General features: G+C 38.9%; 1 long non-coding RNA gene across 1 annotated transcript in view; it reads left to right on the top strand.

Moving 5' to 3' along the window:
• The first annotated feature begins 553 nt into the window (after positions 1-553).
• The window catches only part of LOC125972032 (uncharacterized), a 28,907-nt gene continuing 15,673 nt past the window's right edge, over positions 554-13,787 (top strand). The window contains exon 1 of the long non-coding RNA XR_007482673.2: positions 554-883. This is a non-coding gene — a long non-coding RNA (uncharacterized lncRNA). The remainder of the gene's footprint in view (positions 884-13,787) is intronic.

The following is a 13,787-nucleotide window of genomic DNA, read 5'->3' as shown; positions in this document are numbered from 1 at the left end:
TCACCTTTATGTGTAGTAAACATTTTGTTGGGCAGATGTCAATCCGGATCCCTTGACGAACAATGCATGCCCCGAAGAGGTAAGCCATTTCGATCATTTTTGTTCTTCTTTAAGATGATGTATATATCCAAATTACTATATAGTAATTTATACACTATATATATATATATATATATATATATATATATATATATATATATATATATATATATATATATATATATATATATATATATATATATATATATATATATATATATATATATATAATATAAATAAATTGAATAAATAAATTAATTATATAAATCACTATATAGTAATTTGGATATACGTCATTCTCAATTTATTGATTATATGCTCAATATGCTAACCGAATTCACCTTGACAAGAGCTCATACATTTGGGAGAAGCCCAATGAGGACAACTGAGAGCGAGAAGTTCCTGGTGCCAGCACGCGCGCCCATCCACGCGCACGCGCACGCGCGCATGCACGTGCGCGCGTACGTGTGCACGCACGCGTACGCACGCTTCCTTTTCCGGCTGGTTGCAAATGCCAAGACAGTTTGCCCTCACCAGCCAGGGTGGCCATTAACATTCTGAGGGACTTGGAGTGTCTTTGCAGAGTAGCTGGGTATGTGCCAGGTTGGCAATTACTTTAACTGCTCCCACAGTTTGATTTCTCTATCAGCTGCACCCGCCCAGGGGCAACACTAAAGAGATGCAAATGCAAAAGGAGGACATAAAGGACAAAACTTTACGTTGACCCAACTGGACTTTTTGACGAGCCGCAATGAGAACATAATTTCCCTCCAGTTGTGGGAAGACTCTACTACTTGTCTCCTACACGACGTTTAAAACCATGCATCTACTCCAACATTTCTGGGTATGTTATTAGCCAAAACATTTTTACCATTAATGTGAATGTAAGTGTCAATGGTTGTTGGTCTGTGTGCGGCCTGCGATTGGCTTTCAATCAGCCCAAGGTGCAGGGATTTATCCAAACACTGAACCTAAAGAATACAAACATTACAGAAAGTCCATCAATTTTTTAGCTTTTACTCATTTTCATTTTATGTTAACCCTTAAAAGTGACAGTGTATTTTTAGCGAATGCTTGAAATAGAATATATCTGTGAGGTACATGTTGTGATTTTGTCCTTGACACAGAGCTGAAAGCTCCCACTCCTTCATGCTGAATGGCTTGCAGCGATGTCAGGAAGGGGATAAGTTCCTCTGGGATCTATTTCAGCTACATATCTAGAAATATCTGACATTATAGTGTTTGGAAAGGGCACTTAACAAAATGTACCCAGTGTTATGAAAAGTTTCCATTTTTGTAGAATAAAATTGACAAAAGAAGTGGGAGAGTGCCCCACCAAATCTAGCAGGTATTGTTGTTTTCTCTATGATGGCGCTGGTACACAGTATGTAATTTTGAGTCGTAATTTAGATACAAAGCTGATATTATTCAAACCATGAGACAGCGGTTTAAGCAAGGAAGCCAGGTTTCTTTAATTCAGCTTTTCCAGAGGGGATCCCAAGGCATTCCCAGGCCTACTCTGTGCTTGGGAGGAAGTCCAGGAGGCATCATAACCAGACGCTCCGGCTACATCATCTGGGTTCTCGTGATCCAGCATACATAGCTACACTGAGCCACTACTGGTTGCCCGAGCTACTCATCCTATTTTTAAGGAAAACCACGGACACCCTACAGAGTAAACACGTCTTGCCTGCCTGCTTGCTCCCATGATCTTATTCTTTTTTGAGTGTACAGCTACTTACTTTTATAGCTAACCATCACAATGGAGCATCCCAATTCGGTGACACAGCTTTTTCTCGTTTGCTGTGCCTCATCACTTTCCTCTTCATTCATTAATCAGAAGGAGGAGAGGCTTTGTAGCGAACAAGAGAAGGGGGGGGGAAACAAAGCCGGAAAGTGCCAGGCCTTATTAATGAAGTGAATCTCCATTCAGTCACACATGACGAATAAACGACCGCCCCCTTGAAGCTGTTAATCGGCCCATTAGTCTTTGAGCGACCGCAGCCTGTTTCTTTTTAATCTCCCAGGCTCCTCCTTTCAAAGGAGTCCACTTTCATCCATCTCCTCACATTTGCATGGTGTCCATACCTGCTGACAGCACAGCTAGCGATGCAACAACATAATCACTACTTTAGTTGTGCATTCACATATTCATCATTTGTATCACACATGCACTTCCAAATGGAACACAAACAAAATGTTCGGAGTGTATTTTTGTCAAGCCACTTACGGTAGTTATTGTTACGTATTGTACAATAGTATTCCTCCGTATACTTAACTATTGTCTATATTTGTGGCCAACCCTGTTAAGGTGAAGAGAAGGGCTTCATTTCAAAAGTAGTGCTTCAAAAAGTAGTGCTATGTTGCCATCTTGTTGCACATATAGGCAGGTGTGGAGGTGTAGATTTTTGTTATTGGGGCCAGAGCTTGGTCCCTATTTCCTTCGAGTAGTAGGGGAATACTGTCTTGTAAATAATGTTCTCATATTTTATTATATGGATTATTTAGCAATCCCTGAATCATTGTCCTAAAACAGTAATCAGAAAATATGTGTTACTATGCGATTGCCACAATGGTCCACATTGTAGTCTTTCGAAGGGCCATTATGACTGTCACCCCAAATAAATGTATGAGCACCTCATATTATACATAGTAAAAGATACAAAACAGACTGACAAATAACTCATTTTCAAATCAGACGACTAAAAACTGGTTAAATATTTAAAAAACATATATTAAAAATGAAGACAATTTGCAATTCTAGTAATGACACACACATTTGATGCACAATTTGTCTTTGCGGGCCACATAAAATGATGTGGCGGGCCGTATCTGGACCCCAGGCCTTGAGTTTGACATCTGTGCTTTAAAGGGTTTCAAGTCAACATGACCAGCCTTACATTTGTTACCTGTTTGTGACCAGTACTTATTTTTACTGGTTTACCCCATTCCCTTGCTCTACTTGTGTTTGCTGCAGCCTCTGCTAATTCAGCTGCTTCAAATCTCATTTCAGACACAATTAGCCTTTAGCCCATTCGAGTGCTGTCGCCTGTGGTGTTTTCGTCCTTTTCATCTTTTAGTGAACATTTTCTTTCGTTCTGTGATAAAGATCACTATTGAGGTTGCAGAAAAGGAGTTTTGATCATTTACAGGAGAAAACAAATTAAGCAAGCTTTTAGCGAACCCATTACGAGACCGTTAAAATCTTTGCTTGTTGCTATGCCAGGGTTACAAAGGCTACTGAACTGAGGCCTTTTATTCATTCCTTTGCCAGAAGTTTTTTAATTACATTATAAGGAAGATTTTAGGAGGAAAACTCACTTTTGTGGCCTTGGCCCAATTTCATTTGAAGATGTAAATGGTTGTTCATCTATATGTGCCCTGTGATTGACTACCGACCAGTTCAAGGTGTACCCTGTAGCGGTTTGTAAAATGAATGGATTGATGGATACTTGTGTATTTAAATGCTGCATTTATATGTGAAACTCTTCTAGAGTATGTGAAGCTAATGGATTGAGGACATGATGCAACAGCTGTACTGTGCTTGCAATGGCAAGGCATCTGAAATTAAAATGTTCAATTCGACAGCGCTGAGATGTCAGATAAGAGAGAGATTGGAGGATTGAGTTAGTGCTACTTTGCCGGATGTATTTACAGGTTATGGCATGAGGACAAAGAAGGAAACCTTGCTAAAACAATGTCTTAGTATCACGAGCTTTGGGGTACACGAGGTGACATACGCGGAAAACAGTGCTCTATGCTCAGCCTGAAATGTACCCTGGAAACCATCATCTAGCTCACGAACGAGATTAAACTCTTCAATTTCCCACTGAGCCATTTGTAAAAGAATTCCACCATTTTCTGATGCTTGTCTTCAACTCCTTAAATTTAAAAAAAAATATTTCTTGTCCAGGTGTGCTCTACTGTCCGTCGTTGAGCAAGGAAAACAAAGATGTGGAGTAACAGTTGGTTCTTTATTTGCAAGATCTTAGGTTGTTTAATGGCAGTCAGTGCACAAGGCACTTCAGCAGATGAAAGAACAACGTCATCGTTCCGGTCAGAAGGCTTTATAATGTCCACATGCAGGAATAAGGAAGAGAAGAAAAGGGAAGGGAAAAGAAGGAAAAACATCACCTGAATGTCCTGTTATCTACTGAATACATATTTTGTATCTAAGTGTCATGGCGTTACTGAGCTGTGCCTTGTGTAGTGGAATGTTACCTGCTCTGTGTGCTGTGGCTGTGCTCTGATGGAGCACTGTGTTTGTATAAAGTGATGAGTATTTACCGTATTTTCCGCACTATAAGACGCACCGGATTATAGGGCGCACCTTCAATGAATGGCCCACTTTAAAACTTTGTTCATATATAAGGTGCATAGAATAAATAACTCAACGTTGCTCAAAGGTTAATGCAATCACAATATAGTAACACTCGAAATAGTGAAAACAATAACAATATATCAATAACCCAAGGTTGCTCAAACGTTAATATCATACAACACACAAAATAAACACGTATAGCTTAATAAGTTAGTCCTCATCCACGAATCCATATTCGTCCATATGCAAGGCGTACCGGATTATAAGGCGCACTGTCAGCTTTTGAGAAAATTTGAGGTTTTTAGGTGCGCCTTATAAAGTTCAAGTTCAAGTCCCAATGATCGTCACACACACATCTGGGTGTGGTGAAATTTGTCTGCATTTAACCCATCCCTGTGTGATTTTGATCCATCCCCTAGGGGAGAGGGGAGCAGTGAGCAGCAGCGGTGCCGCGCTCGGGAATCATTTTGTGATCTAACCCCCCAATTCCAACCCTTGATGCTGAGTGCCAAGCAGGGAGGCAATGGGTCCCATTTTTATAGTCTTTGGTATGACCCGGCCGGGGTTTGAACCCATGAGACTTCCAGTCTCAGGGCGGACACTCTACCACTAGGTCACTTAGCGGAAAATACGTTACACATTGATCGGCATGATAAAATATATAAATTAATAGGAATATGTACACATTGATTAACATGATAAGTATAACAGTATAAAAGTATGAAAAGTATATAAGTTTGTATAAACTAACAAAAATATGCTGTTGCTCCCTCTTCAATATCTCCCTCCATCCAGACACAATTTCTTCAAGAAATAAAAAGCTTCACTCAAACAAGCATCTTAGCTGAAATAAACTCTTGGTACTCTGAAGTTAAGTAAAAGAATGCCCTTGATTGCTAGGTACTTTGCACAGTCGGTAATGTTGCATGCAGTCCTGCAGGCAATGAATGAGTCTGCATACCGGATACAGTCACACAAACCTGACAGTTTTCAAATGTAAATACAGGTCTCATATATTATTGCACGGTCTTGAGTGATAATGGGAAAGAGAATTGCGTCTTGTAACAGTGTGCTTTTTCATGTGTTTAGATGCTTGTATGGAATGATAATCAATTTCGTGTTGCCGCTGTTTTGTTGCCGCATGTTTGTGGGTTTTGTGTTGCTCATTCACTATGTACATATTAAATACGCTTTTTATTTGTTTTCCATGTGGTTGTCTCACCCTGGCTGTATGCTTCAGTTTGTCACTGACAATACTGAAAGACATTTGGTTACATAATCCAAACGAGAGGAGAGATTAATGCTTATAATTAATCTTCACACCAGCAGCGCCATTGCATAGATTTCATTAGAATAAACCGGAATTAGATCAGTATCAGAAGGGGAAAATAGTCAAGTTGAATTAGATTAGTGTAATGATAGAAAAGATTATATTTGTTCCCATTTATGGAAAATAGCTAATCATGCAGTTTGGTATGATGGCAAATGTCTTACCAGTTGCTATTACTGTAAATGAAGGAACAATGAATAATTCTGGTATCACAAAGGAGTGGGTCGTGCATGATTTCAGGAACACTTTTTGATACTTTTGAATGAATTATCTGAAATGTATCTTACGACCCTATGTATTTATCATTATTATTGTACACCCCCAGTCCCGACACACCACAATCAGAAAGTAGTCTGGATACTTTTGAAAATAGGTGTCAACGCTCATTCTACACAATGAATTGTTCATATGTCCAAACACAAATCAATTTGCATTTTCCCTCAGCTGATATGTTTTTAACTTCTGTCTGTTCAGACGTCAATGGAAAAAAAACACCCCTCTATAGCCTTTCCTCATTTCATCCTGCAATCAACCTCTGGATATCTTTTTTTCCTTCAAATTGAAAACACCAAAAAGTTTCCTATTGTCAAACTGCCAACTCCCTGCTGACTTTGGGCTCGAGGTGGAGCCTACCCAGGATTGGTTGCCATTCAGTCAGGTCGGCACCATTATTTTGGAACTTCAGTTACAGCTTGAGAATTTTCTGAGAGGTTTATGTAACTGCCACCCTGTCTTATGACTCTTATGTATGTTAGAACTCCTGGCAAAAAGTCTTGAAACAACCACCGTAAGTCAATCTAATCAAGCAGTCTGAGAACCTTTGACAAATCTTAAATCTGACCTTCACCCTAAAGTTAGTCCCATCAGACTATGAAGCACTTAATCTATACATTTTTAGTACCATATTTTCCGGACTATAAATCAGTTTTTTTCTTAGTTTGGGTGAGATTTATATTCTGGAGCGATTTATGGGTGAAATTATTAACACATTATTAAATAATTTCACATGTTATTTTCACACTAAACCGCAAGAGGGCGCTCTAGGCCTGTGTCGATAATTTCTGCAACTGATGATGAGTCTGACGTAAGCAATGTAGAAGAGGAAGCACCGCATCTTCGGTGTTAGCAAAGTTGTTTAAAAGTGACTAAAAGGGAATAAACTTTTGAAAGTGATTTTGATTAAAATCCCAAAAAATCAACATGACTGTTTACTGATTTGGACTAGCTCTGTAAATATTGTGAGAAAAAGAACAAAGTCACAGTTAAAAACACCCTGCTGTTTCTGGCAGCAGCTGAGTGGTTATCACAATGAAGGTGTCACGATTTGTCTGTGTAGTTTATGTTGGTGAAGAATGGATAATCCAGGTTCTCCGGTTGAACTACATGCTGGAATTTCCATCAGTTTGCAAACGCACCATAGTCGTCAGACCATCACTGTTATCGAAAGCGCACAGCAGCACTCACTTAAGCTGAATACTATGTGCCAATTATCAGACTGACAAAATATGAAATCTCAAGATTTTCTGATTAGCCATGCAAACACGATTTGCAAGTGGCTGACCAAGCCTTGTGCTAATTGACCAGTGGTTTGGCAATCCTGTTTACAATGCGCTCCATAGTTACCGTATTTTCTGCACTATAAGGCGCACCTAAAAACCTCACATTTTCTCAAAAGCCGACAGTGCGCCTTATAATCAGGTGCGCCTTATATAAGGACCAATATTGAGCCACTACAGCGGGCTGAATGTACGTATATATCTTATATATGGACAAAGTTTTCAAATGGGCCATTCATTGAAGGTGCGCCTTATAATCCGGTGTGCCTTATATATGGACAAAGTTTTAAAATGGGCCATTCATTGAAAGCGTGCTTTATAATCCGGTGCGCCTTATAGTGCGGAAAATACGGTAATATTGGACAATTTCCTACGGCATAGCTGAATGTCTCTCACGGCACACCAGTTTGCCGCTGCACAGTGGTTGGGATACACCGGTCTACATGACCCACATAATTTGTGGCATGTTCAAAACGCCAAACTAGTATGGGTGTTTGTAGAGGAAAAAGCAAACTCACATGAGAAGCACTTAAGAAAAAGTGAAAGGCCTGGAGAAGCTGAGTGACTCTGTTGGAAAGACTTGTTTCAAGTCGATAGTCATTTTTTCTAAAACCAAAACACTTTTATGACTTCAAATGTTTTTCGTTCAACTTTTTGCCACTGGCCAGACGGTAATAACAGTCAATTGGTAGAAATATGTACTGCTGTCATTGAGTGTTTTCTTCAATGAAGCTGACATGTTTTTGGAATGTGGAAGGAAGTTGGGCTACTAAGAGAAAACCCACACAAGCACAGGGAAATATGTCAGTTGGTTTCTTGCTTGTCACTGCAGAAGTTTGCATAGTTGAAGCTGTAAACTTTCCTCCCACTAGCTTCACCATGAACACCTTATTTTTGTTCTGACTTCAGACATATTGATGTGACGACCAGGAGGGAGCAATTGTAATTTTGGAGGCTGTGATTTGTGATGCCGTTGAGCTTTTCTTTTTTTCTTTTCTTCAACTTACAGTGACAAGAGTGCGTATATCTATGCACTTTATTCTTGTAATGTGACATGTGCACACACTTCACAACTTCACAAGTGACTTCCCAATGAGACACTCTTGCCCAGAACCATTTCCTTCCATTCCATCATCATTAAGCTAAACTTATTACTTTCACAAAAGGCCACAGTCTGTTTTCACTTGGTGCCCTCCCTGCAGTGCATGTCACCACAAAGCTACTTTGCAAAAGAGGCGTGCATTCGGATAATTAAAACTGAAATGCTGGGACATATTTCTTAATTAACCACTAATCTGATGAAGTGTGATAGCAGGACAGAAGTTTCCTTTAAGGGAAGGAAGGCCTTTGTGTCGAGGTGATTAATGGACTCCAGAGGGGAAGAAAATATAATTGGCTGTGTGTCCCTCGTAGCTGTAGAAAATTGTAGGCTGTTTGCTCGGAGAAGTGAAAGTGTTTATCTTGGACCAAAAGACGCGACGTTTACATTAGTACATCAACACTGGCAAACCATGGTGTTTAATACATGTAACCATTATGCTTTAATACAAACTGCACTTTACTTGTACTACTTTGTACTTGTGATGGCACAAAACCACCTTATACCCAACAAATTAATGTCTAATTTGTCGAGAATACCATTAATTGCATCATTGTCTTTTATATTGCCACTGAACTTAATATTGAAATTTCCATGATGTTTTGACGGCCTGCGCCTGGCAGTAGACCTGTTTTTTTTTCTTTTTCAGTCCAGAATTTTTTTTCTCACAAAATTAGTAGTTGAGCTGGTGGGCGTGGCAGAAACACCCCATGAGGGTAGCGCGTGTTCCAAATCCACAAACACGCATAATTAAGCCATTGCCCCTTCACAAAAATGACGATGCGCCAAGGGCAAACTTCTTTCTGTCACCAATTTAGCAGGTGCATCAGGGGGCGAGGCTGCTTCATTTGATAGCATACCCAGATGACCGCAGCACCTCCATAAACACGGCAGACTAAACTTAAACTGGCAAAAAATTCAAGTTGCCCCCATTTTAACGTTGAGCGCGCGAGCGTCGGTCTACCAAAATAGGGTCCTGCGTTGTCCCCATATATCAAGTCTACAATACTTCATGATACCTACTGTTTAAACTACTAAAACTGTAGGTAAAGACAGGAAAGATCATAAAATGACAAAAAGAAAAATATGAAATTTGCAACTACCAGTACATGTATTTGATAATCCTCTTCTACAAATATTTCCTGTATGCCATTTGTCCCCACAATTTATGGGCCATAAACTGCAATCCCAAAGTGTCTTTTTCAAACCACAATAATAGATATTCATAAGGCCAAAATCTCCTTGTGTACCTCATCCCTAAAATCACATTACTCAGAGCTTGTATTCATTATAAGCCTATATAGTGCCCCTAAACAACATCTGAGGCCACAATGCCCCTATATACTGTGTATTTAATATCAGTGTCCTCATATCCAGTTTCCATAAACTCACAGTATATAGCATTCTTGTTTCTAAGTCCACAGTCATCCATCATTTCAGAACTATAAATTAATTTGAGTGTTCATTCAAACCAACCACACAAAGACAGCATGAGTCTCACAGCTGCTGATTTGACTTAACCTTGAAGAACCCACAACACACCAACGCTGCTTTGGTGTCCTTGAATTCCAACATGGATTCCTTGGAGCACTAGCAGCTTTGTGACAAGGGAAGGACATTGTTTTTATGCTGTGCAGCACAACACGCTCTGGTAACATGGGCACCCAATAAGGGTGAGTCGCAGCAGTGTTGGGTTGCTGTTGCAACATGCAGAACAGCGACAAAACTTTGAAATGTCTCTCCCCATTTCACTATATAAAGTCCTTTGCATTAGAGTGAGTGTCTTTTTGTAGGAAAACTGGAAACCATAACAGAAGAGTAGAAAACTATCATAATACTGTTATCATAAGGCAGTACACACAACTTATTCCACTTAGTCTAACTGGCTTGGTTTTATAAATACAGATGACAGGGAGAGATTATAGTGAATTTCACATTGGTAATATAAAAAAATAAATAAACTGGTTCTGGTATGATTTTGAAACCCATCTACCACAAACGTGAATAAAAATAAATTCAACACATTAGCACCTTGAGGCATAAAATGTATGTGTAGCTGAATTGCTGCTGCATTTAATCCTGTCCTGTTTCTTCTAATTGTCTTCATCAGACACACTTCCTCTGCTGCCCCCCCATGATTGCACAATTTCAAATTAGCTTCATGTAAACACCAGAGGGCAGTATGACTCCACATGGCTATGCGACTATGCTCTCGCCCTCTCCGCCAGCACCACATTTTATGTCAAAATTGTTTGGAATCGTTAGGGTTAGTGAGGAGCAAAGAAATTACAACTTGAATTAACCATATTCCATCCACTCAAAGTGGAACTGCTTGAATTTAATGTGATGACACCCTTTATTATCAGCAACAAAGCAGAACTATTGTCCAGCTGAGTGAGCAATGGTGGGTTCTGCTCTGTTGAAACATTCTCGTTTGTGGCGTACACAGCATCTTATCATAGACAAATTGACAAGAGAATTCATTTTGGAGGAATAAGAAAAACAGTAAAACTGACTTAGACAATCTCTGGAAAGTTTGGTTGTCACTACCATTCGTGGACGCCTTTCCTCTTGTGTTCGAGCTAGCTAAGTGCTTATACCAAATGTCGCTGACGTTTTTGGAATCGATGGCTACTTTTTGGGTGCCGATTACGCAGTTTGATACACACTTCTGAAACAACAGGTCTTGGGTCACATCCAATCATGGCGCACCAGTTTTCTCAAGCTGAGGTGTGATTGGTTGTGACCTGGGACCTGGCAATTTTGATGTCATTTTCAATCGACAAAAGGCAAAAAGGCCGCCTCCTGCAATGGATAAAAACGGGTGCATTTTGCTGCTTAACTCATATTCAACACACAGAATTATAATTAGAATGTTTAGACTAGTGGGTGTACATGTGACATAATTGGAAATAAATATTTTTTGGGTTGACTTCCTCTTTAAGCATTTTCTGAAAATACAGTTGTTGTTTTCATAGTAAAAACAAGTTACCGTATTTCCCGCACTATAAGGCGCACCTAAAAACCTCAAATTTTCTCAAAAGCCGACAGTGCGCCTTATAATCCAGTGCGCCTTATATATGGACCAATATGGATTCGTGGATGAGGACTAACTTATTAAAGTAAGCTTTACGTGTTTATTTTGTCTGTTGTGTGATATTAATGTTTGAGCAACGTTGAGTTATTGATATATTGTTACTGTTATCGCTATTTCGAGTGTTACTATATTGTGAGTGCATTAACATTTGAGCCACGTTGAGTTATTTATTCTATGCGCCTTATTATCCGGTGCGCCTTATAGTGCGGATAATACGGTAGATGCACCTTATATCAGCTAATTTTAGAATAGGGCTGGTCATGTCATCTCAGGGTGTGGGCACCATGTTGTTGAATCCTGCCTTATAGGATTCATTTTATGCATAAGGGCAGTTATTATATAATACACTGTAATGATATCAAAATGATGAAGTTTTAGCAAATATAATCAACAAATGCACTGCTGATAAGGTGGTTGGTGTCGTCATATAAAAATATTTCTCATACACATGAGTGTTTGCGTGTGCTAGAAGCTTGAGGAGGCCTTGCTTTGGTGGCACGACGGGTGTCATTTCATGAGTTGGAATTAAAGCCGTAGATGTAGAGTTGGAATTAAAGCCGTCGATGTAATCTCCGAGTAATACACCACCGTCTTGAAGCCCCATTTTATGAAGATGGAGAAGTTTGAGAAAAATTAAAAAAGCAGGAGTTGCTGGAGGGGTGAGAAGGTGTTATGGCTGAGAAACAACAAGGAGCGAGATTAAGAAAAAGGTTCTGATGAAGGTTATACTCTCTCTGGTTATTAGAAGATTTGAGAAACAGTTTTGGAGGCCAATAACATGGTTGTGGTATAGCATATTTATTTTTTCTGTGAAGTATAGTTCTTTGCACATATTTTTGAGCTTGGGCTATCTAGTAAATTAGTCAATGTATGCTCAATGAAAGCAGACAATTAAAATATATTGCTTTGTACGTACATTGTATGTACTAGGTTAGGTGTTTGGATGTTTTCACGTGCTGCCATTTAAAATGCGGAGGGATTGGGTGGAACAAACCATTTTTGAGGCAAGGGCTTGCTGTATTTATGTTATTAAAATATTAAATTTTAGCCTACTTCTGTATTATTATAAAAAAATTGTCTTGTTTATAGAGTAAGTAAGTAAGTAAGTAAGTAAGTAAGTAAGTAAGTAAGGAAGTATATAAGGTACGTAAGTACGTAACGTAAGTCAGTAAGTCAATAAATAAATAACGTATCCCACATTTTATGGATGCCGAAATTCAATTTAAAAAAATACTAGCAACGCATGTGGTTTGGTCATTTGTTTGTGTCATCTCTTATTTGGCTTCTACAGATGAGATCAAGTCAGATAGTTCCAAATCTGTTTTCCTCAAATCCTCATTGCATTATTACTCAGGATAAGCCCGATTGAATCAGCAGCTCTTCAACAGGCCGTAATCAGCTTAGCATAGCCCATCTGCAAATATGCAAATAGTATTTGATGATTAATTGACCCCAGTTGGACAGAGCGGGAGTTTAGTGAAAGAAGAATATATGAAGTGTTAGGAAGAGATTGTTAGAGGAAGTCACAGGAGTTAATTGATTGTATGTGTGAGTCAGAGTGCATTTCAAGGTATATTCATGTTTTTCCACCAGAGGTCATTTTTTGGCTTCTTGACTGATTAAAATTGATTTATAGACCCTTGAACAGCGTAGATAATATTATCGACGTACTTAAGGACAATTTTCTTTCCTATATTAAACGATTGGTGATTGTCTTTGGGGGCTTGTGTTCAATATACAGACTACTATGTATCTGTGTGTTTGTCCGTGTGAGTCTGTCCATCTAAAAAATCCCGATCAATCAATCATGGCTGACACAAATTAAAACAATCAACATAGCCATACATGTTTTCTGTTCCATTAAACTCGAAACAATTTGGTTAATTGCTAATTACTGTAAATTCTGGACTATAAGACACACCCGAATATAAGTCGCACCAGCTAAAATTAAGGGAAAATTCTGGTTTGTTTCTATATAAACTGCACTGGACTATAAGCCGCATGTGTTTTAATGTTTTATTGCTATATATAAGGTAATATGCACAAATCATACAATATCGTAAAAGTCGTGAAAAAGCAAATAGATAAGCAGTACTGGACTATAAAACGCAGGGTTTAAAAGCTTGTGCAAAAAGTAGCGTCTTATAGTACGGAAAATACGGGAGTCTGCTTATCACTACATAATTCATTCATGCGTCAGGTTCACCACATTAAATGTCAACAGGGGAACCTGAATACTTTCTGTGCTTGTCATTTAAGTACCTTACCAAAAAAGCCACAGTCATATATACCAGACATTTTGTTGCTGTAAAAATTTTGATTTATGATGTTGATTATTTAGGTTG

The sequence above is a fragment of the Syngnathus scovelli genome, chromosome 10, assembly GCF_024217435.2.
Source record: "Syngnathus scovelli strain Florida chromosome 10, RoL_Ssco_1.2, whole genome shotgun sequence".
NCBI lineage: Eukaryota > Metazoa > Chordata > Actinopteri > Syngnathiformes > Syngnathidae > Syngnathus > Syngnathus scovelli.
This window is presented reverse-complemented; position numbering and strand designations above follow the sequence as displayed.